The 23,094-nt window shown below is 42.5% G+C and overlaps 1 protein-coding gene and 1 long non-coding RNA gene across 6 annotated transcripts in view; one reads left to right on the top strand and one right to left on the bottom strand.

The window, feature by feature from the left end:
- STAG2 (STAG2 cohesin complex component) overlaps window positions 1–16,438 on the bottom strand; it is an 82,984-nt gene extending 66,546 nt beyond the window's left edge. For 2 of the 4 annotated variants that reach the window (XM_026123097.2, XM_026123099.2), the window contains exon 1: window positions 16,185–16,437. The gene's annotated coding sequence lies outside the window, so the exon portion shown is untranslated. Of the gene's footprint in view, window positions 1–14,829; window positions 14,970–16,184 lie in introns of those variants that run through there. The other 2 variants (XM_026123100.2, XM_026123098.2) reach the window with 2 other exon arrangements.
- LOC112997209 (uncharacterized) lies at window positions 15,098–22,827 on the top strand. 2 transcript variants are annotated; one of them, XR_003262640.2, is made up of 4 exons: window positions 15,098–15,502; window positions 18,825–19,079; window positions 19,976–20,043; window positions 21,493–22,827. It is a non-coding gene; the product is annotated as an uncharacterized LOC112997209 (long non-coding RNA). The 2 variants fall into 2 exon arrangements; XR_010391022.1 differs by lacking the exon at window positions 18,825–19,079.
- The last annotated feature ends 267 nt before the right edge of the window (window positions 22,828–23,094 follow it).

A 23,094-nucleotide genomic window follows, 5' to 3' on the forward strand; every position in this document is an offset into this window, starting at 1 on the left:
CACACATTATACAAAATCCCATTTAAAACTTATGACATCTCCACTTACCTCTTTCTGTATGTCACAATCTTTGCCTCTTACATGCCTTCTCGAATTGTCATTCGACTCCAGAAAACAAGTTGTCCAATGGAAACAAGTCGGCAAAGTATTAGCCATTTCAAAAAGTGTTTCCAATATTCCTTTCAATTATCAACTGAAAGCACATTTTATGCCAATTTGAACAGACTACATTAAATATACCTAGTCTCTTTGCTGCTAAACCATGAACAAGGCCAAAACAGTAACCAGTGGTCTGATGATACAATACATAGATTGCTACTGGTAAAAGGGTCAGTCCCACTGACCCTTCTCCCTGTGTTTGCTTTTGGCCATATCTCCTGGCCAAGGGCACTTGTCAGATCCCTTGCTGAGCCAGCTGAACAACAATCTATTAATTTTATTTTGAATAAATTAGCTTTCCAATGGTTTAATAATTGAACTGGCTCAATAAAAGTCCTCTGGCTGGTACACAGAAACAGCCCTTTTCAAAACGAGTGAGATGCTACAACAGATATGATCCACTACCCAGTTACATCAAAGGAAGAGGGAGTTGTCCCCCTGTGATTTTGGCAGGCTAAAACTGGTACAAAAGCTGCCATAGTCTGCTCCAAATCTAGTTTACTGTCTCTTCCTACAGCACTGTGATGCCATTACTCAGTACATCACCCAAATACCACTATCAAATATTACCTAGCCAGCTATGAAACAAAAGTGTGCCCCAATTTGCTGCTTTTCCTACAATAACAAAAAATTCTGAACATGTTCCGTTCCTTAGTGCTTGAATAAATGTTAACAAGCCAGTAGCTGATCACTTTTGCCTAAACCCTATATAAAATGGCAAAGAAAGCAGCAGAGATGTGACAGAAATAGAAACACGTTACATCCCTGCTGAACAAAGAACCACTAGCTCATTTTACCAAGTACAGCTAAGAGTAGTGGCATTTAGGTTCTATAAGCCATTACTATTACAATGTTTCTTCGGTATATCAGACATGATTAGAATCTGCCATTACTCTATATAAAGCCAAAACTAGCTTTATTACAGACTGCACTCACCACTGAGTATTTAATATTGTATGAGTATGTAATGAGAACTAGTTCTATTTCTAATGATTTTCTTCATTGATCTGTGCATCTTCTAAAATCACGCCATTACAGAAAACAAACAAAACTGAAGTTTTAGACTGTGCTCATACCTGAGTTGTTCTGACTAACCTTTTGTCAGATGATAATCAAATAGAAACGTAAAAAAAAAAAAAAAAAAAAAAAAAAAAAAATTCCAAACTCCTGATCTTAGGTAAAGGCAGTACTGGGTCAGCATATGGGTTACTCATGGATTTGTTTTTAAACAACACTACTTTTCATAAACTGGTATCTAAATGTTTCTCTTAGTGAAGATCTAAAGTCACAAAACCATTCAAGTTTCTAAAGCTATGGAACCTTAGAACAAAGGGGAAAAAACCCTCATGAACCAAAACCTAGCAACAGATTAATGTGCAACAATCAATGCAAGAGTGGCGGAGTATTTGGCTAAGGAAAAGTAACAAGGGGTACAGGATTTGACCCACTTCTATAGACAGTTTTTCCTTCCTCCCCTGAAATGTAGGGTTTTTAACGTTACAAGTTAAACTCATGAGCGCTTACCGACTAATGTAATTTTGTTCTCAAAACACTGAAAATGACTCTATGTATCCCCAGAGACCATATATATCTATCAGACCAGCTTTGTTGCATCCATTTAGGAGATTTCTCTTTCAGCCCTCTGCTAAAAGTTTAAGTCATATGCCCTACCCACCATTCCATTTTCCTAATCAATCTATACATATTTCCAAGGTGCAACACAATGCCACAAGAAAGTATCCAGGTCAGTCTTGATGCAAGAAAGAAAGCTCCTTTAACACTGTACCTTACCTATGCTAACTGGCCACAGTTTCAGTGTTTGTTTCTGTTAGTCCAAGTAGAACACCATAACGTTTCCAGCATACATTTTACTGTGTAGACACATTCTTGCAGGTTTTCACCTTTAGGTCTTTAAGGAAAAGTTACAATGACATCTTGAAGTTTAAGTCAGAACTGCTGAAGCCAGGATGTCTAACATGAAAACATGTCCAATTTCAGCTAATCAACAGCATAAACAACAATAAGAAGCGTAATACCAATTTTTCAATTTTAAGTTTCAAAGAAGAATACAGGATCCTAGAAAAAATGCCCATAGATACTTCAGTTTTGTTTACAATTTTACTGTTACACTTGCAGCTTCGTGAGTTTGGTATACTGGTTACACATAATAAATAATCTGTTAACTAAAAATTACTGTTAACATGCCAGAACATAGATAGGGGAAACCTTAACTTTTTAGCACAGATATGCTGTAGGAATCAAAACCATTTTCAGCTTAAGACTATGTTTTAAGTTACAAGAATGACAGTTATCAAGAGGCAAGCTCAGAACGAACATTCTTCTTGGAGTATTACTTGTTATGCATATGCTATGGCTCCTCAGACTGGAAAGAAACAAATCTTAATAGAGCAGAAACAAAAACTGCTACAGAAAAGATCAAAATATCACACACAAAGTGAAATGCCATTCCTTCCAGCAGTTAGCATCCTGCAACTCAGGGACCTCCTGAAGAGTAGTACTATATTCTATTCATAACTTCTTTCTCCACCACAATAAACCAGAAGAGCGGAATGACAAAAACAGTATGCTAGTAAGATGATAAAGATTACTCTTAACTACACTAGTTACAGCATTTCATTCTTTTGACATCAAAAAAGTACGGGTCATAACTGGCTGTTACTCATGTATACTGGCAGAAGTTGGACTCGCATCTTAAATAAAGATTAGTTAATATTTGCAGAAGACTTTGAACATACAAAATGCTATGCAAGTAGCAAGTATTAAGTCTTCCCACACACTCATTTTGGCATTCCTCCAAGCTGGGAAGTCCCACAGAAACATTTTAACAGCAGTAAAAAGAAACTGACATAGATCAGGCAATTGCAGTTAAATTCACAACAGTAGTATTTCTAAGGAGCACCTACAAAATTGGGAGAACCAGTTCCCAGCAGCTACACTCTACCCACTGCCTTCTGCAAACATAGCATCTAAAAATGACTCCTGTTCCAACGAGGGGCAATATAAATGGACCCTGAACAACCTGAATCTCTTTAATCCTCCATACAATCTAAAATAATCTAAGGAACTTGTTTGACATCATGCGTTTCACAAAACTCCAAACCTCCTTTTATGTGTGTGGCTTTTCCTGTTGCCTAGTATTGCTGACTAGACTACAAGTTCACAAAACAAAACACAGCATATAGTGTAGCTGTCAGTTTGATTATTTCACACAGAAACTTCCTTCTACAAATCATAGCTTCTGCCTAAAGCAGATCAGTTTCTCCAGAGCTACATTCTAAAATGGTGAGTAATTAAGCAATAGTTTCTGATCACTCAAGACAAGCTTACCCCCCCCCCCCCCCAATATACACACTACACAGAGCATCTTCTAGCTGGTTGAAAACCAGCTGATTCCACATGATAAAAAACCTTCTGCAAGTCTACAGTTGAAAACAAATTGCTCTGAACTAAGCCTGAAGTGGAATAGGAAAGAGAGGCAGGGAATATATTCAGGCATTATTTTGCCTGTTTCTCAGTATTGCCTATTCCTCAGTATCTCTGAAGGATGACATTAATATTTTATGAGGGGGGAAAAAAAAGCTGTATCTGGTATATTATGAGGTGCTCCTGGAGATTGAAACCTGCAACCACAGTACATCTCCCAAAAAATTCATTAGTTGGCAGGGGTGGGACCCAAGATCACCATGTAGGATGGTCCATTCTATAAAAAGGCCAAAGACAACCCTGAAGCATAGAACTGGCACTGCACCTTCTTTAAACCATGGAAAACTTGAGTGCAAAGGCTCATAACAAGATCTAACCACAGCAGGCTGGTAAGCATCCAACTGAAAAAGGAGGTCTAGCAGGATTTTGACCAACAGCATCTAACGTACAAATAATCATGCTAAGACCAGAAGAAAATCTTGATGGGGGTGGGGGAGGGGACTTTCTTCCTAGAGGTCCAATTATCCGAGTAACACCTGCTAAACTTCTGACAAGCGCATGGCCTAAAACTAAAGAAAAACCAACATAATTTTCCTGCCTGCATAAATTAATACAAATCAGCAGCAGAGTCCTTAATTTCCTTGCAGTGCTCTAACTGGTCTATTACAGACTATGTAACATTTTAGACAGAAAGATAAAACACAGATCACAAAGATTATAGAATTACTTCTGGAACTGGCATACAGCCGAAACAGTTTTTAAAGGTAAGATCAGGTAAAAGAGTAGCAGATGACAGGAGTTATGTTCCCACTGCTGTTTCACCAGACAACTGATACAACACTTCCAACTATTGAAAGGGGTCGCCCAGCTCAACTCTATACTCCTACTGTTCGAAAGCTCCTGCACCCTCCCCTGCAAGCAGGAGCACCCATTCAACTCCACAGGGATTTAAATAAACAGAAAGCTACTTCCTTTTTCTTCAGTTTAGCTCCTTATGCCAGTGCACCAATAGGGTTCAAGTGATCATAAGCACAAACAGAAGGCAAACAAAAAGAGCATGTGGTCAGCACACAGAAGCATGCGGACAGGACATGGAAGCAAGACCACCCTTTTAGTGACAGCTAGCCATTAGACTGGCTTAGTTACATCATAAAGGCCTATCTTCAGTGCCTTGAAGGGAGGAGCTAGAAAGAAGAGTATGAAAAGAAGGAAGAAACAACTGCACATGGAGGTATGATCTAAAATGACTTCCAGTTATGCAACCACCCAACTCTGCTCTTTCACATCAGTTCAAATAATAATTCTCTCCATCAACTATCCTCCTTTGTGGGGGGGGGGGGGGGGGGGGGGAAATCACACACACAACACACACACCACAACCTAAACACACACACACACACACACCCCTCTCCATTTTCACTGGATTACCAGCCTGACTTCCACTCTCCTTTTTTCCTTCCTGTGCCTCCCAAAAGGCAAAGTGGTTGCAATGAGCATCAATATACTCTTACACTTCTATCTCTTTCCCATCTTCCTTGGTATTATTTCCTTCATCTTGGTAATTCTATTTCATCTTCTAGGATGCTTAATTCCATACATGCTTACTGTAAAATACTGCTTACTGTAAAAGAAAAACGAAGAACTTCAATAAGTTTCCTGAATCCCATATCTACTAAAAACGTGGACCCAATCCTGCACTTGAATGAATTGTTCGGATTTTCCATGCTCCTCTCCATTGGAGATTAGGATTATGCAAGAATGCATAAATCCTCTCCCTAAATAAAACTTCCCTAACTAGTTTTGTATTCAAGGTATGTCCAACATAGTTTATACCCCCTTGACACAAAGGGGAGAGAAACTAAGAATACAGATTTACAGAGATTAAGTGTTACTGCATTTGGAGGTACATATGAAGAACCTTAATGCCTGGCCTACTGCACATAGAGAGGATGACTTCTGGTATTTTCTTCTACCCACAGTGTGATCAAGCTAGAAATTTTTAAAAATGTTTGTCACCTTCATATCATATTGATGTGTACAACCTGTGTCTTACTTCACAGAGATTGCTGCTCTAAGGCACAAACATACTAACTTCCAAGTACAGAACTTTATTAATTTTCATAATACCATCACATCACTGAACAGAAATTTAGCAGTATAATCAGAAAGACAATGCAGTGAAGCAAAAGAAAATAAAACGCCCAGAGGCTGATTTTTCTGATTATTTTTCAACTGTCAAGCCACATGCCTTCTAGCTTACAAAAGCTGTTCTATGTAATACTGGTGCAGTAATATGGTATGCACATTGTTACATCAGTGATGCATTTTAACTGATAAACATTTTTAAAATTAAGCCAATATTGGTGTAAGTGCATTGGTTTTGAAAATAGGGCTTACCAAAATAAGTCAAATGGAAGCCCACTTAATAAAACAAGAGCAGATCAGACATGGAACATCAGAGACAAAAAACAAACTGGTAGCAAAACAAAACACCAAAAAACAAACAAACAAAAAGACCCCACACCCAACAACAAACATTCTTCCTTCATTACTGAAGCATTTGCTTTAAACATTTTGCTCTAATAAACCATTTTCATGTTTGGTAGATCAATATGCAAAAGTCAGTTTCACCTTTTCTGGCCAATCCTTTATTAGGCAAGTAATGACAGACCTATACTACAGATGGAACACAGACACTTGTGCAGTTTTCCTTTCTGGTTACCATAGTTTCAAATGAGCTGTAGATTTCTTGAAATTATACTTACGAGAAGGAGTAAAAATATCACTGTTTAAATACAAAAACTGTATGTAAGAGAAGAGCATGTAAGAACCTTTTTGATAGGTTTATCAATGATGCCTAAGTGAACAGGTGACTTGCTTAGAAAAGAAAGTTTTACTCGCAAGGACTTGTCATAGACACAGTGAAGCATGGGGTGGGGGGTTAGATGATAATTAGGACCAGAGGGAAGAAGAAAGTACACACTAAAAAAAGCTTTGGAGTGAGTTTTTTCTGTAGTCTTTCATCTCTCTTTCTCCCAACAATTCCCAATAAAAAAGACACAATCAGCTCTACTCAGGTCACCAGCTTCCCAAGCCTCCATGATCAAGCAGTACTTTCCAAACATTGTGGGTTTGGGGGGAAAAAATAAAACAATCTTTTTAGTAATTTAAGACAACCTAAGAACTGAAATAAAAAAACCCTTCCAACAAAAATATTGAAACTGGTTGCCAGAGAGATCATGGAAACTCCATTCTTGGAGATATTCAAAACTTGACTGGACAAATTCCTGAGCACCTGGTCTAACTGGACAGGCTTTAGGTAGGAGGTTGGACTAGACCTCCAGAGGATTCTTCCATACTACATGATTCTGTGACCTAAAACACGTAATTTCTTCATTGCAGTATCACTTCTAGGAAGCAGTTGCCAGTTTAGAACAGAGGTGTAAGGACCCAAAGCTTTATTTCATGTTAGAAGAATTAAAAGAAAGTAGCCTGGATCCAGTTCTCAAAGATGCACATGAAGCAATGATCAAAACAGAACAGTATATGGCAGCATGCCAAAACTGGAACTTCTCTGTAAGAATATAGTCCTCACATGAAAATAGTTCAAAGTAATAACATCTGAAAACTACTTATGCTATAAATCTTAAATTATGAAGACTGCATTATTTCTTTTCAACTTGATTTAAATTTTATTTATTCTTTCCTCTGAATCAACATAGCGAATGGAGGAAGTTAGTCTCCATCAATTTCACTTCCCATTTGTCTTCCACAGGCACAGTGCTGCCATATTTGGATTGCGGTCGCTGGTCATTCTTGTTACAAAAAAAGCCACCATACAAGAGCGTTTTGACCAAGTTTCCCCAGTTTTCCCCCCAGGGAGAAACATTATGATTAATCAGTTCTCTGCTTCTAATGAGAAATAAAAATGAAAAATATTGCCCGTAGTCAGGATGTGCCTCCTTATCACTCAGACAAATTAAATTAGTTGACCACTTTATCCAGACTGTCTTATTCCAGAACTCACATAGCATCACCTTAAAGTTGAGAACTAGAAACCTAAACCCATGCCACATGCACTACAAACCTGTGCTCCTTACATTTACTATCTACATTGGGTTTTTTTAGTAACCTTCAGTTACCTATCTATTCAATTGCTCATAGTCAGATAATAAAAATATCATATAAAAAATACAGATTTTCAATGCTCCCTCTCAAATCACCTCCCCACTCTGTAAAAAACTTTCCTCATACTAAACATTCCCTGATGTAAGATTATACTCACACAAATAAAATCTTCCAACTATATTACTTGCATATTATTTGCTTATTAAAACATGATATGGTCCAAATTTCCAGTTTCCCTTTCTTGAAGAACTAAGCAAGAGAAGCTTTACTTAAAAGTATAACAGGTAACTGCATGAAAGGGAGAGAAAACCTTAAATAGCTTATTTCTATTTGAAAATAACGTAAAATTCAGTCTTTCTCCCCATATGAGACACCATAAAGAAGGTATTCCATAAAGTTTAGGCTGAAATCCTATTTTAGGTTAAAAAAAAAAAAAAAAAAACCCACCAAATACACAACCAAGAACTGCAGCGTTACCTTCAAATCAAAGATATCAATGCCCATCCAGGCAGATTACACCTTTTAAGCAACAGAAAAACCCGTGCATTAAGTCACCTTTGCAACGTGACATCGCCATGTCTTCCAAAGAAGTGTCTAATTGACAGCATGTATACACTAAACAATGCCTGTCACACAATGGGGATGGGGTACTACTGGGAAAGGAAGAAACTCAGGAGGAAGCTGCAGGTTAGGTTAGCTGTCCTGCAGATCACATAAAACTCATTCACTGGCCAAAAATCGAGCAGCATTTCACCAAACCTTGGCAGCAGCTTGAGGCTGACTGTGGAATGCAATCCCAGCTAAATGAAACGTGTATCCCTAAGGTTTGTTAAGTGGTCAGTAGTTTTGAAAATATTTTGTGCATTCCAAAATTTTAGTATGTTTGATTTCTTTTCATGACTTATTAACAGAAAATCCTCAAATTTGCACTCAGGCTGTAATTGCTTAATCTAGACAACGGCAGACATACATAATACATACCAAAATATATCAGCATATATACATGAAAACTTTTTCAAAACATAATCAAAAGCTATAGGCAAGCTTGTAAATTCCCTTGTAAGCACCATTTTTCTAAACCAATGACTACCCTTAACTAAAACAAAAACAGAAAAATAAAATGCATAAGAAGTTGTGTAAAGTCAGGACTAATGAACCATCAAATTCCAATCCATAAGAAAACACAATGTCAGTCCAAACATCACATGTTCTTCTCTCTAGATATTTGTTTTAAGGCAGCCACTGTGGTTATCGTCTCAATGATACATCACAATCTGCTCTTCAATATATGCCAATCTTCTCATGTTCACTGACTCCTCTGATCACATTGTTTTACAAAAATTAGCCCTCCAGAGCAGAAAAAAGTTACAGCTAGTTACACAGTCAAAAAATGTATAGTAGAGACAACAGTAAAGTATGTATCTGGATAAACCAGTTACATGACAGCTTACTTTTCATTTCCTTCCAAAGTCACAGTAAGACAAAAGGTTACTGCATACAATTGGAGTTCTACATGTGCTTTACTTTCTGACTCAGAGTGGAATAAAGGAACTTAAAAACAAACTGTGTTCCCACCTGTCTCTCTGTAGCCAGTAAAAGCTAGAAAAGAGCCAATTGTTGCATGAAAGCCAAGGGACTGTTGGAATAATCTCTAGGATCAAGTTTTTCCATACCCTCTACTCCAAAGTTAGATGGCAGATCCTTGCTTAGACCAGACCAGCTAGGGAAAAAGTTAGTGAGACAAGAGAAACTCTTCTCCACTTTCCCTTCTTCTCTATCCAGGACCTCAGGTCTATGTATTTTCTTAATGGTGCAATACTTGACGATAGAAAGATACCAAAGAGTGACAGAGTATAGTGTTGTGAAACACTGCAATGGCATAACCTGTCAAATTTAGGACTCTTTGGTCTAGTCTTAGTGATCCTGACCATCAAACTCTCCTTTTTCTTTCCCAGAAGTTTTATAGTCAGAAAGAAGAAAAGTACTAAAAGGATAAAGAGCTATTAACACAAAAACTTTTTTGTAAACAGTAGAATGTTTTTCACAAGTTAGAACCCGATCAGGCAATGGCCCCTTAAACTTCCCAACTTGAACAGGTCAGCATTAGCTCTAGACTTGCCTGTGGTGATCTACATGAGGTGGGCCTTCTTCAGAAGCTTCTGTCACTTCATAATTATTCTCTAAAGGAAAGGGGGGGGGGGGGGGGGGAAAGCGCCTTGACCAGAGTCTCATGAACCGCAACGTGAGATAATAACTGAATTTAAAGAAAACCAATCTGAACGAAAATAACAAAAACACATTTTGAATTCTCAACTCTCAAAGATTTTTATTATATCACTAAGAGGCAAATACATGGCTTTGTTAAAAGTTGCATTGGATTTCAAGACCCACCCTTAAACCACAAAGAAACTAGACATGTTAAAAACTTCGTTTTTTTGTTTTCCTAATCTAACAAGCCAACCCAAGTCACTGGACCAATCTTCAAATATGAAGATTGCTCACAGAAAGGTAGAAGAGTTTAACCATTTTATTCGAGAAGTAATCTTTTTAGCAGAAAAAGGCTAGACAACCACTTCAGTTATGCTGATGTAATATTGCAAAGGTTACCACAAGGTTCCCCTGTTTTAATTTACTAAAACAAAAATTCAAGTCTTCCTACCTTCACAGACTACCCTCCCAACATGGCTTTTCCATGAAAACTCTTTCAAAGCCTCAGCAGCGCCCTCTGGGGTGCAGGGGTAGCTGATGCAACAGCAGCTACCTAAGGCCATGTTAAACCAGTTCAGTGGCTCTAGAACTTGCTCCAGAAGGAGCCCAATCTTCAACAGATTAAAGGAGGTAACAGGGCACAAACTCCTTCCTGAGAGGTATAAATCTTAAGTCTTAACCAGGCCTTCTAATCTGCCTGTAGCCCTATTTAGTTCCACCTATGTCCATAGCCAGTAGGACAGAAGTGGGAGCAGGTCGGGGGAAGGAAGACCAGACCACAGAATTGCCAGGGCCAGTGACAGAGCAGCAATGGAACTAAGCAGAGGTTCCTTTTTATATTTACCCTTTTATTTCAAAAGTAGAGGTGGCCCTAAATGTGAGATGGGCTTTGAATATAAATCTATGCAATAAGCCTACATACCATCACCATTTAAACTTCTGTGGCACATATGAAAAAGAGCTCTGTCCATTCTTCCACAGATTTTCTGTGTATAACCTTCCTATTTTCCAAACTAACAACTCCACAGTTCCCTCACTCACCCTAGTTTTTCCAAGGACTGGATTATCACTTCATTCTCTCCACTTCTTTGTCAGTGATTCTCATATAAGGAAGTTAAAGGCCATGCGGAAGTTTTTCAGAATATAACTGTTTCAAATGATACTGAGAATATTAAGCTGTTATCATTAATGGCTACTATCAATCACTTATTTCCATTACAGATAATTAACGAAGCAGAGGAAGCTCTTAGAAACTCCAGCATCTAGCTGACAGAGACACCACCTACATTCACCTTTTTCTACTACATTCCCTTGATTACCCACTCAAGAACTCCTCACAGTAACATTCTGGAAGTTCACATCAATGATGTCCTCTGAGGTTTTTTAATTTATCAGAGGTATTAAAAGCGGTCACATTGTAGGCAGAGATCATACTATTGAGTTCAAAACCTCATCTTACTTGACAAAACACAGCATTCCAGTAATACAACCAAGAAACTTAAGCAGCCATCAAAAATTCTTGGTTACATTTTGGGATTCATTTGTCAGAAATAAGTAGCCAGAGTGTTCAGGGTTACTGTAAATCCTAAAACCTGTTTATGTTGCCACTCAGTTCCATAAAACCTAATCTCTTGTAACATTTGCTTGCAGTAAGACAACTGACACAGTAACAGTACAAATGAAGATGACACAAGTCAGGACTCCCAGATCATACTAAATTTGAACCTTAAATGACAAAGAGTAGTCTAATAAAAAAAAAGTTCATAATGTTCCGATAGTCAAATCGTGAAGTAATATTTAGCATAAGTCTAATGCAGTTGCTTCCACCAAGAAGAGCACTCACTTTCAAGTGGCTTATAGCCTGCAGCTATTTTCTATAGGAGGCTGTACTAGCATGTAATATTCAAGAGAAGCTGTCTACATTTCTTTTATAAAATGATTCAGTTGCTGTTTTATAAGTTTTACTGAAACAAAGTAAAACTAAAGAGACCACTTAACTATCAAACATTACTTACACCCTTTCCAAGTGAAAATTAATTCCCTCCATACATTTCTGCATTTAAGAACTTTAAGATGTAAAGCAGCAATGTGATATATTAATGGAAATTGAGTTAGACTAACCGGCAACTAACTGAATACTGCTGTTTTGAAAACAGATAATCAAGCAGCACACCACTTTTCTTAACTGAAAATATTGTAATAACCCATGAAACTACCCAAACTTTTTGTTATTACACAGCTCCCAAATGTTTTTGGTATATTAAAGTATCGCAGCATTATTAATTTGAATAAACTTATTAAAAAAATTAACATTTGGTTTGAATTTCTAACGCTTTTGGTTGTAAAATATCAAGAAAACTTAATGTCTAAAAGGAATAAGCTGCGCACAAACAGCTGTTGACATGGTTAGGAGCTTGTAGGGACAAGGAAGATTAACTAACCCATAGCATTGCTTATTAACTTTACTGAGCATTATCTTCCTGAAACAATAAATGGATGGAAAAAGATTCAAGCATGTAACTCTGGCCCAAGTGCATAATATGGGAATTATCTGAGCACTAGGAAATTTCTCTGGAAAATTAAGGAATACCTCCCCCACTCAACCCCATCCACATGGCTGTTTTCTTGTTTGTTTGAATTTAAGCTAATACGACATCCAGTGTTAAGTTCACCACAGCAACAAAAATCAACAGACTTCTCCCACAGGTTGCTTAAAACCCACCTGTAGATGACACAGCAAAACATCACTGGTTTTGCTACAAAGCAACCTCTAGAGCCCCGCTGGTCACAGAAGGGGCTGGGGGAGCCCCCCCAGGGGCTAGACATGTTAAAAACTTAGGTTTTTTGTTTTCCTAATCTAACAAGCCAACCCAAGTCGTTGGGGGAGGATCACATTTTTCTCCTCTGTATCATTTTGATACTTTCTTAGTCTTCATTTAACTTATCAGAAAGTTAGGGGATTCCATCCCATCCAACTCAAGTGCAGAAAGCAGCAAAACAGATTAAGGCTTATGCCTACAACATGGTGGCTGTTTTCCCACTTTTTTCATTTTCAAATTAAACTATCACCATAGCTATAAGTGAAAGAATCAATGTTACCGAGTAAACAGCCCCATAAAAGATTTGGTAGACACTGCGATGCTGTTGATAAATCTTTGTGGTGATCAATCCACAAATTTAGAGTTGGGGATAAACAAGCAAATACCAAAAAACCAAAGATTAATGCCTGTAAATTGCATGATCATCCCTGATATTTATCTGAAACACAACCAACTGGCCTGCACACAGATATTTTGGAAGTCTTGGACAGTTCAATACCAGAGAAAATACTGGAGTAGTCAAAAGAAAATCAAAATAAAAAGAATATCGCATTTAGGGAGAAGAGTATATGGAAAAGGGGAAAAGTCATTTCAAATGGCCAAGCGCTATAAATGAGAAAGAAGTCATCAATTGGCAAGAGTTAACAGTAAGATCTACTATACTTGGAGAATGTTCTACTACAGAAAATTGTAGGAACTCTAGTTTGATTATTTACAACAAGACTGAACAAAACTCCCAGATAGCATAAAAACAATCCCACAATGGCTTCAAGGGAGCAGATCCAACAGGCGTTTTTCTCACCTTCTAATTCAACAAAACCCAACGAAATTCTAAAGATATGGAAGTAATTTACACCAAGTGACCTTTACGCTGAAGTCGGGTTTCTGAAACAGCTGCACTTTAAGCACATTTCAAGTACTACCAGCTGTGAAAGCCCCGCTTTCTGAATGTAAATACAAACTAGCCGAAAGCGCGGCTGCCCGTAAGCCGGCGGACGTGCCGGACGCAGTCCCTTCCCCCGCCGCCCGCCCGCCCCGGGCGCAGGAGGAAGCCGCCGCCTGCCGCCCGCGCGCTGGCCAATGGGAGGCGGCGCGAGGGAGGCGGGCGAGCGCGGCGGAGGCACGGAGCGGCCGCGGCTCCCCAGCAGGCCCGGCGGGGCCGCGTGTGACGCACTTCGGTAACCCGACCCCCCCCCCCCCGCAGGACCGCTGCGCTGACATGGCCCCTCCTCACCCCGCCGACGGAGACGGCGGCCGCCGAAAGGCGCAACTTCGCCCGCGCCGGGCGGCCTCCGAGGCTCCTCGCTACAGCCTTACAGGGCAGGGGAGCCGCCGGGCGGACCGCGCGCTCCTCCGAGGGGACAGAGAGGAACATAAAGGGGTCAAATAAGCAGATAAAGCGCCTGATGAGACGGGACACAACAGGGTGTGGCCCCAGCGAGCACACGGGAAGAGAGCGCTTAGAGTGCAGGGCGGGGGGCAATCACTCCAACCGGCCTGCCAAGAAGTATCGGACGAAAAAAAAAAATCCAGTAACTACAGCTCAGGACTGGCGGTTGTTGAAAGTTTGTATCAACTCCGAACACAGTATCTCGTGGGAAGACAACAAAGTAATCACTAGATCACGACATAAAATTAATAAATAAAAAGCACCGAGAGTTAAGAATCTTCTATGTTCGGGGAGGGGGGGGGGAGAGGGGAGAAAAAAATTAAGTTGGTCCGTCCCAGGTTTTTACGGGACGGAAGGATTATACAACGCTACTGGCTATAAAGGAAGCATGGAGAAACAGAGCACGGAGATAGCGAGGACATCGATGCACACACTCACACCCAATAAACCCAGGCGCCAGAAACGAGCGATGTGCTCACGCAGCGACAGAAGAATTATGAAAAACAGGGCCTCCAAGTTCAGCCCAACTATCTGCTGCCGCTCTCCTCTAATCCGCCACTCGCTCCTGATCTCCCCTGTCCCCAACGAGCTCCTAACCACGTCAACAACTGTATTTTTTAGGCGTATAGAGAAAATAAGTGCCCAGGAAAGAAAAACACCAGGAAAGCTCTCGCTTCCTACCTGGGCAGGGTTCAGCTCAGTTCAGTGCGTGCCGGGAAGGAGGGGGGCAGAGGAGCACTATCTAAAACAAAAGTGGCGCCAAAACCCCCCAGTAAGAAGCATTCTTCCTCCTCCTCCTCCTCCCCTCCCCCCGCGGAGCCGGCGAGGGCCCAGCAGGGCTCCAGCAACACGCGGCTCCCGGCATCAGGCGTCCCCCACACAAGTTGGCAATTGCCCTTTCTTTACAAAAAAATAAATAAAGCCGAACGGAAACTGCCACAACTCTTCCTCTTAGTGAGCAGCTGCCGAGTAGCTCGCTGAAAGTCACTCGGAGGGAGAAAAACTGCCCACAAAGGCTCTCCACGGAGCCGGGGGGGAGGGGGGGCTCGCCAACTCTTTCGGAAGAGGCAGCGAAGGGAGGAGGGGGGAGAACCGCGCAGGTCAGCCCCCATGTCCTCACTTAAGTCGAGGAAACTCTTTCTCCGGCCCTCCGCTAAAGTCGCCCGGGAAGAGGCTGCCGGAGTTGCCCCAGTTCGGCAGAGACGGGCAGGAGCGGAGGAGGAGGGAGATCCTGAGCCCTCAACACTTCTCTCTGCGGGGAAGTAGCTGGGAGCGCGGGGCTGGCAGGAAGAGCTCAGCTGCTGGGCGGCGGGAAGCAGGGGGGCAGGGAGCGCCCGCCAGCGAGCACTGTCAGGTGCGGGAGTCCCCTCTCGTCGGCCTCCCTCCGACACTCAACCCCAGGGCAGCGGCAGCCGCCCCACCATTTTCTCGTGCGCGCCGCACGGCCCAGTTCCCTCCTCCCCCGAGCGCGGCTCGCTCCGTCCGCAACGGCCCCGACCCCCCTTCGCTCCCCCCGCGAGCGGCCCGGCCCGGCTCGCTGACACACACACACACACACACACACACACAATGCCCGAGTCCTCCATCTTGCCAGCAGCCCCTGCTCGGCTCGGGAGAAGGGGGGAGGAGGAGGAGGAGAAGGTGGTTCTCCATTTTAGCTCTGTGAGCGCTGGGCCCAGCTCGCCCGCGGCCGACTGCGGGGCGGAGGAATGGGGCTCCGGGCGGGCAGTGGGGGCCGCTTTCGGCGCCCTCTCACTCTCTCGCTCGCGCTCTCGCTCTCTCCCCCCCTCCCCGCCGAGGCGCGCTGGGAAAGGGGGGTGGGGAAGCGGGGGGCTGGAGTGTTTTCGCGGCTCGGCCCCGCCGTCCTCCATCTTGGCTGCGCTGAGTCCCTGTGGCCAGCCGGCCTAGCGCCCCGCGCCGTCCCCGCAGGCCCGGGAGCCGCAGGCCCGGCCCCAGCCTCTCTCCCGAGCCACACACGCCGATCCCGAGTCCCCCCGCCAAACTTCCAGAAGCTTCGCCGCCATTTTCTAACTTACCTTGCCCAGTGTCGGCGTAGGCAGCGAGGAGGCCCAGGCTCGTTGTTCCGCTCCTATATCCCCGGCCCGGCTGCCGGTTGCGCGCCCGGCCCGGCCCGGAGACTTCGCCGCGGAGGGGGGGTTTGGGAACGGCGCTGGGAGCGGGCAGGTTATTTAATTTGGCGGCGGCGCTGGGGATTGTTTGGGGTGTTCGCTGCTCGGCGGCTCGCGAGCGAATGGAGGGCGCAGGCGCCACCTGGCGGCCACAGGGCGAGCCCGGCTCTCCTGGGCGTGGGGCGACATCTGCCGGCCGGCCGCGGGCGGCCGCGCCGAGCGGGGTAAACAAGGTGCGGCGCATGCGCGCGCCTCCCGGCCGCCGCGCCGAGGGCGGGGCCGCCGCGGGCCGCGGCCCGAGTGGGCGCCGCCGCCGCCGGGAGGCCGAGCGGACACCGGCCCCGGACGGCGGCCCGCGGCTGGGGTGGGGGCGGGCCCAGCTGCCGGCTCCATTCACAGGCGGGCGGAGTAGCCGAGGCGGGCGGAAGGACTGGGAGGAGGAGCCGGGAGGCGCCGCGAGGGCCGGGTCCCCCGCGGCCCGCTCGTAGCGCTGAAGCGCTGTGGCAACGCGTCGCGGCTGCGCGCGGGGCGTTCGGCTGGCACGAAGTCCGGTTTCGCTGAAGTGATTCGTGAGCCGCTCGGCGCAGCTGCCCGGCGGTTAACGGCCGGTGCTCGGGCCGGCGTTTCGGGGGCAGCCGGGGCGGGCTGGGCACGCGGCGGCAGCGGCGCTGGCTGGCGCCGGGGCTCTGCCTGCGGCGGAGGGCGCCTGCCCGCAGCGCGTCCCGCTCGCTCCCCGTCGGGGTCTGCGTTGGCTCCTGTGCTCCGGGCGGGATTCCTCCCTTCTCCCCGCGTGAAGACCCGTACGAACTTGAAAAGATCACGTACAAGTAGTACTTAACCATCACAACTTTTATATCCGGCTGTTTTATTTTTATAAACACACAAAATCCACTAGATTCCTCTGCCCTTTTTTTTTTTTTTTTGGTCTTGTGTAATGCTAATCATGTTACTTATCCTAAATAGTATAGCTATAAGCACATAAGCTTCTAGTTAGTCAGCACAGGAATATTTTTGTCCTGGTCATTAGCCCTTAATCGTCCGCTTGTGTTTATCCATTTTTAATTTCGGGGGGCGGTTAGCATAACTAAGCAGGCGCTAAGCTGGGTGCCCGTGCTGGGCGGCCGAACAAAGCAGGGCGCTTAGCGGGAGAGCAGCCATCCGCTCCGGCTCTTTCAGAGCTGAGGTGGGGCAGCGCGGGCAAATGGCACTTTTAACTTGTGGTCAGATAAGGGGTGTTTAAAATAAAATGCTAATGCAACTTAAGTTGATGTCACCGAGGAATTCCAGATATAATCAGGCGGTTGGTACATGAGACAGACTTAGAAACATAAATTATATTCTGTAGCTCAAATTTGCCTTTAAGAATCTTTTTTCCCCTCCTGCCAACGCCTAAAGGGATCAAGGGAGTAAGCAAACAGGCAAAAAGCAGAGTACATTCAGGTATTTTAAAATAAAAAGAAGTTTTAAATTGTTCATTGTGTTATTTCTGTAGAAAACAAAAGGAAAAATATGAGTGAAGAAAATAAGCAGAAAAATTCCCTTTTAGGGAATACTTTAAAATAGTATCTTGAATGTCTAGTCAGAGAACTATGTTCACAGTTTCAGTTACAGCTACAGGTGCTGTTGCTGATGTCAAATGTGAATCTGTTAATGACTAGAAGTTATAGAAGAATTGTGAATAAAGGATAGTTAATCTGTTTAATTAAAAAAAAACAAACCTCAGGTAAATTTTAAACTTGTACGTGTTATATACAGTTGTTAAATTACAAATAGAAAGAAAAGATCAAAAGGAGCCTGATTCATTTGTGTCTCCCCTACAAAGTCAGTTTCTGGTAACTACCAGATAAGTTGAAGACAGCTTTTATGTGAAAATAAACTACACATGTCCAAAGCTAACATTTTGCCAGCATTTGAAATTCAAGTACTGTATCCTCTGCTTGAAATATAATAGTACTCAGATGAAAACTCAAATATGAAACTTTGAAAATTTTTACAATCTGCTGCAAGAGCAGATCAGTCAGCTGTACTTAAAATCCAAGTATTAGTATGTGTATCAGACATTTGGTCTACTGAGAAAACATAGTTCAAAGACACTTGACTTCACAGCTGAGATCTTTTATGTAAATGTATTTAACAGAAATGAAACATGACGTAGATTTAGGGTGTGTTTTTGCAGGAATGAGTGTACAAGTGCTGACAACCCCATGGCAGATAGTTCAGCCAGTTACCAAAGCTGACTCAGACCTTAAAGGTCCGGATTCATGTCCTGACTCATATGGCAGAATTTGGCTTTTAGACTCCTGACAACAAATGTGGAAACATTCTAGAGACTAGACCCCAGGTGCAGCCGCACTGCGCGAGTCGTTGGTCACAGAGCCTGCGTAAGCAGGTTTTGTGCTCCCCAGTTCATTTCCTCTGTCCCGATCACTCAATTCAGCCGTTTCTGTGGATGCTGCCTAAGCAGAACTAGTACGTGCTCAGAGGGAGGAGGGGGCATCACTTCTTTTTTAAGGGATTGGTTTTTACTTTTTTTTTTTTTTTGACCAGATCATTTCTTAGATCCTGTTTGGAGTACGGGTACATAAACAATTGAATCAGCACAAGTGAAGGTGCAGTGAACTCCTGTTGGGGCCTGGGATGTTTGCAGTCTGGTCAGGTGAAGAGACGTAGGAGTCTCCTCGACCAGCTGTGCCCTGGAGGGATTCATAACACAGAACCAGGCTCCGATCAAACACAGCTATTGTAAACTAGTTTATACACAAGACATCTAAGAAGCTAACAGAAGAATCCCTCAAATTGTGGGTAAGAATATAGAGGACAGAAAAATGGAGCAGGTTCTTAAAATAATCAGTAAATTTCTTGTCTTGGGAGGGACAAGATGACACTCTGAAGAGCCTAACTTCTGCATTTTCCCTGTTAACTGTCTGATCATGCCTGTGAGACTGAGCCTTCCTGCTCGTACAGTAGGGAAGACATGATGAAAAGCATTTGCTCTGCTAGCAGGCCACTTTTTCTAAGCTAAGTGGTGGTGATAATTCCAGAACAGGCTTCTACCATCTTTCCAGACTCTGTGAAGAAATCAAAGAACATCCCAAAGTTTCTATATGGTTTTTGAATAGTAGCATCCTTCCTAATACGATGAAGGAAAAAGTTGTGTTTTCCAAGTGTGGTAAGGAAATGAATTTTTTTTAAATTCTTGCCTTCCCAAAAAGGATTTGTATCTGGCAGAAAAGAAAGCCTGAGAGAAATGACAGGAGAAAGTATTCTTTGGGACTATGTCCATCTTTCTCAAAACAGCTATTCTTATGATCTTCAATGTCCACTATTACTGACACTGAGCCCAATTCAGAGATGATTTAAGAGAGACTTTACAATAGGAATTTTTATTATGCTGGGTCCAAATAGAGTTCTTGATCAGATTCACCCATTTAAGAAACGGTGTGAGGAAAGGACAGATACCAAGTCCATGTCTCAGTTAATGGCCAGAGGCTCACCATTACAGAAGATCTGAATTCACTCAAGCTGCCAGAAGGCTGATTCATTCTTCCAGGCATGAGACTTATGCCACCACTGCTTCCTTCTCTTTGAGGGCAGCAGAACAGGAACTCCCTGTGCAACTGTTTCCTCTTTTTTGTATATAAAAAAAGTCACAACCCCTTGTCATCTTTTTCTTTTTTCTTTTTTTTTTTTTTTTTAAGGATTTGCTTATGAGAGCTGGAAATAAAAGAAGAAAACAACAGAAATTGTGTGCTGGATTCATGCCAAGGTGAGAAAGCGAGGTGGTCACCTTGCATACCTGTACTAGATAGAAGCCATACCTCTCTTTTTGTTTCGTTAGCTGAGTATAGAGGAAAAAGCAAGCTTCCCAATCAGATTTTATTTCCCAGATTTCTGAAACTGGCTCAGTCACTCCAGGGAAATCTAGACTAAATCCTTTTGGAGATGAACTATTACATAAGAAACAAAATAAAGACCAAAAAATTGGTTACTTTCTTGTAATTTGCAGGTGAGAGATTTCACATCAGTAGCTTCTTAGGCCTTTCCTTGTTCTGCGACTCATGTCTTCTCTTGCTGCCTACATGCAACACCCCGGTGTGGCCCCGTTTCTCAGCAGGCATTTCCAGAACTCCTCGCTCAAGCTTGAGTTTTCTTTGACTCGGTGAATTTCTGCTTGCCCTGCGAAGAACAGAACCAGCTTTTTTCCTTTATCACCAAAAAAGAAGGAAGCTTTAACCCTGCCTCATTATTGACTCTAGAAATTAATAGAAAAAAGTCACATTTGCCTCCCAGCTAGTTCCATTAGCAGCAGCTTTATTCAGCAATCTGTCCCACTTGCCACCTAACGCCCCAGCCTGCCTCTCCTGTTTGAGCTGAGGTGTTCTTGCTCTGTCTTCTTTTTTGAGATAAAAATCCCTTAGTCCTGTTTTAAAGTTTTCTTCACTAAAACTGTGTAGGGGCCACAGCAAGTACTGGCAGAAAATAACGCAAAGCCCTCCTCCTCCGAGGCTCAGGGAGGAGGAGGCGCGAGGGCATAAGGCGCTGCCTCAGTGTTGTCCGCAGACAAGGGTGAGCTCCACTCCGGCCACCCCTCCTGAGCCATGGGCACCCTCCCGCCTCCTCCCAGGGGAGACAAGATCAAGCCACACTTGTGCCCTGCAGGTGATCCAAGCAGAGGGACCACAAATCAAGGATCTCGTTACAAGTCAGGGGCCATAAGAGCCCCAATGACAAAATCTGCAGAGGAAACAGGATTCCGAGATGTGCTTCAAATTAGCCGGTTGGGTAAATCAAGGGCATGGTTAGATGAGGTGAGAGTGGAACTGGGACAGAAACACTGTTATTCAGCTTAACCTCTGCTCAAGATTATAGAGCAAAAAGATTGTGCTAAAACAATTAAACAATAAATTCAATGACAGCTATGTTTAAATTGTCAATGAGCTTTAAAGATAATACTCCATCAAATGAAGCAGACAGCTCCCTTCTGTAGTTTCAGGCATGCACCAGTTTTGGATGTTGACAATGCATCAGTTTATCTATGTTTTTTTCCCCACAAATAAGCTACGAAAGCTAGAAATTAGAGGGTTAAAGTGGGCATATATGCAGTAGAGGGTTCTTACTTAAAAGAGAGATAAGGTTCTTGAGACACTGATTACTTTTTCAGATAATAAGCTTGGGTTTTTTTGCTTTTTTTTGTTTTTTTTTTTTTTTTTTACAGTGTTCCAACTTGTCACATTTCCAAGATCCTACCTCCATCTTCAAGCCAGTTTCCTTTGGTTTAGTTTTCCTCATCAGCCACCATTAAGGTTTCTCTCAGCCAGTGCCTCTTAGGTGTCACCTCCCTTCCTAATCACGTGTGAGGCTCGAGGCTGTTCACGCTGCCTGAGCTCCCTAGCACTGCACAGCGTGTAAGCAGCGCAAAGTGCGATCTTGCTTTCATTAGCAGTGATTTTGGTTTGGGGTAAGTGGCATAATGCATAAAAAGTAGCAAGTAATATAACAGTGTTAGTTTATGAAATTTGCGGTTCTCACACATGCTCAAAATAGTTGAAAGTTTTTTTTTTTTAAGAACGTAAGTTAATTTAGCACGATTATAGTACTATTGGAAAGCCTCAGAGTGACATCAATGGCACTTGAAGTGTTTGGGTTCCCCCCCCACGGCAAGAGGTACGACGAGGAAATACATTAAGATATATAAGCACCTAGGACAGCGATTCCCAAATTCAGTCTCCTAATACTTTTAAGTTTACATCCATTATTTGTATCTCTATTTGCAGTTACAAGCCTAAGAGAAGTGAGGCTTCTAACCTAAAGCATGGGTCCTCATTACAAAAATTTGCAATTGCTGGTTAAGCATAAAGTTCTTTATGAACTTATAAAAGAACTAAATAATGTACAAATGGATGTCAAATTAACGTTACTTTTGGTATGTTATATTTTGCAATGGACCAAAAAAGACTTTGGAAGCAATAGGGTTTTCTTGGATCAACAGGATTCCCATACTGACTGCACAAGGATGTGTCCCCTAATGTCACGAGGATGCTGAAGTCAATCTGAGACCCAGAAGCTAACCTTCTTGTGCAAGAGTTAAAAGGAAGAGACTACTGTAGCTTGACACCCACTTTCAAAAAGCTTGTATTTACAAGATTAAGTATTTTGCTTAAGCTATGAAACTCATCATATTGTGCAAAAATAAAAAGTTACGTAAGAGAAAGTCAGATTTTTGCAGCAAGATTAACTTCATAAGATTAAAAAAAAAACATGAATAATTTTAAATGCTCTCTGCCTTGAGAATTTCTTGAGTTTAGATTAACTCATTCTTCAAAATTTGCACACGACCATATGCAGTTCTAGTAACCCTGACTTTTCAATAATTATTGTAATTATTCACCTAGATGTTTTCACAGCAGGACTCTGCAAAAGTGTTTTTCATTTTTCAATAGTAAGCTTCATTTTGCAATCTAAGAGCAAAACCCTAATTGAAATACCTCTCCAGTACATTTCTAGTAATTTTCACTTCAGAAGCTTTTTACCCCCGCCATCTTCAGTAGCTGCCCAGGCTATAAAAGTGTAAATTAGTACTTATCCTAAGACAATTAGGTTGTTTTCATCTATATTAATTATATCATGAATATATATTTCAATACAATTTTCTCCTAGATTTTCCTGAACATTTTGTTTATCCAAGTAAATTTATAGCTCACCAAAATGTACTCTCTTCTTTCCTGTCCTAGGAAAAGTGAGTTCTTTTGCTAGCTCAGCCACACAATTGTATTCTCTGAATTAGCAACTCTAAACAATATTGAAATCAACATTACAG

The sequence above is a fragment of the Dromaius novaehollandiae genome, chromosome 11, assembly GCF_036370855.1.
Source record: "Dromaius novaehollandiae isolate bDroNov1 chromosome 11, bDroNov1.hap1, whole genome shotgun sequence".
NCBI classification, from domain to species: domain Eukaryota; kingdom Metazoa; phylum Chordata; class Aves; order Casuariiformes; family Dromaiidae; genus Dromaius; species Dromaius novaehollandiae.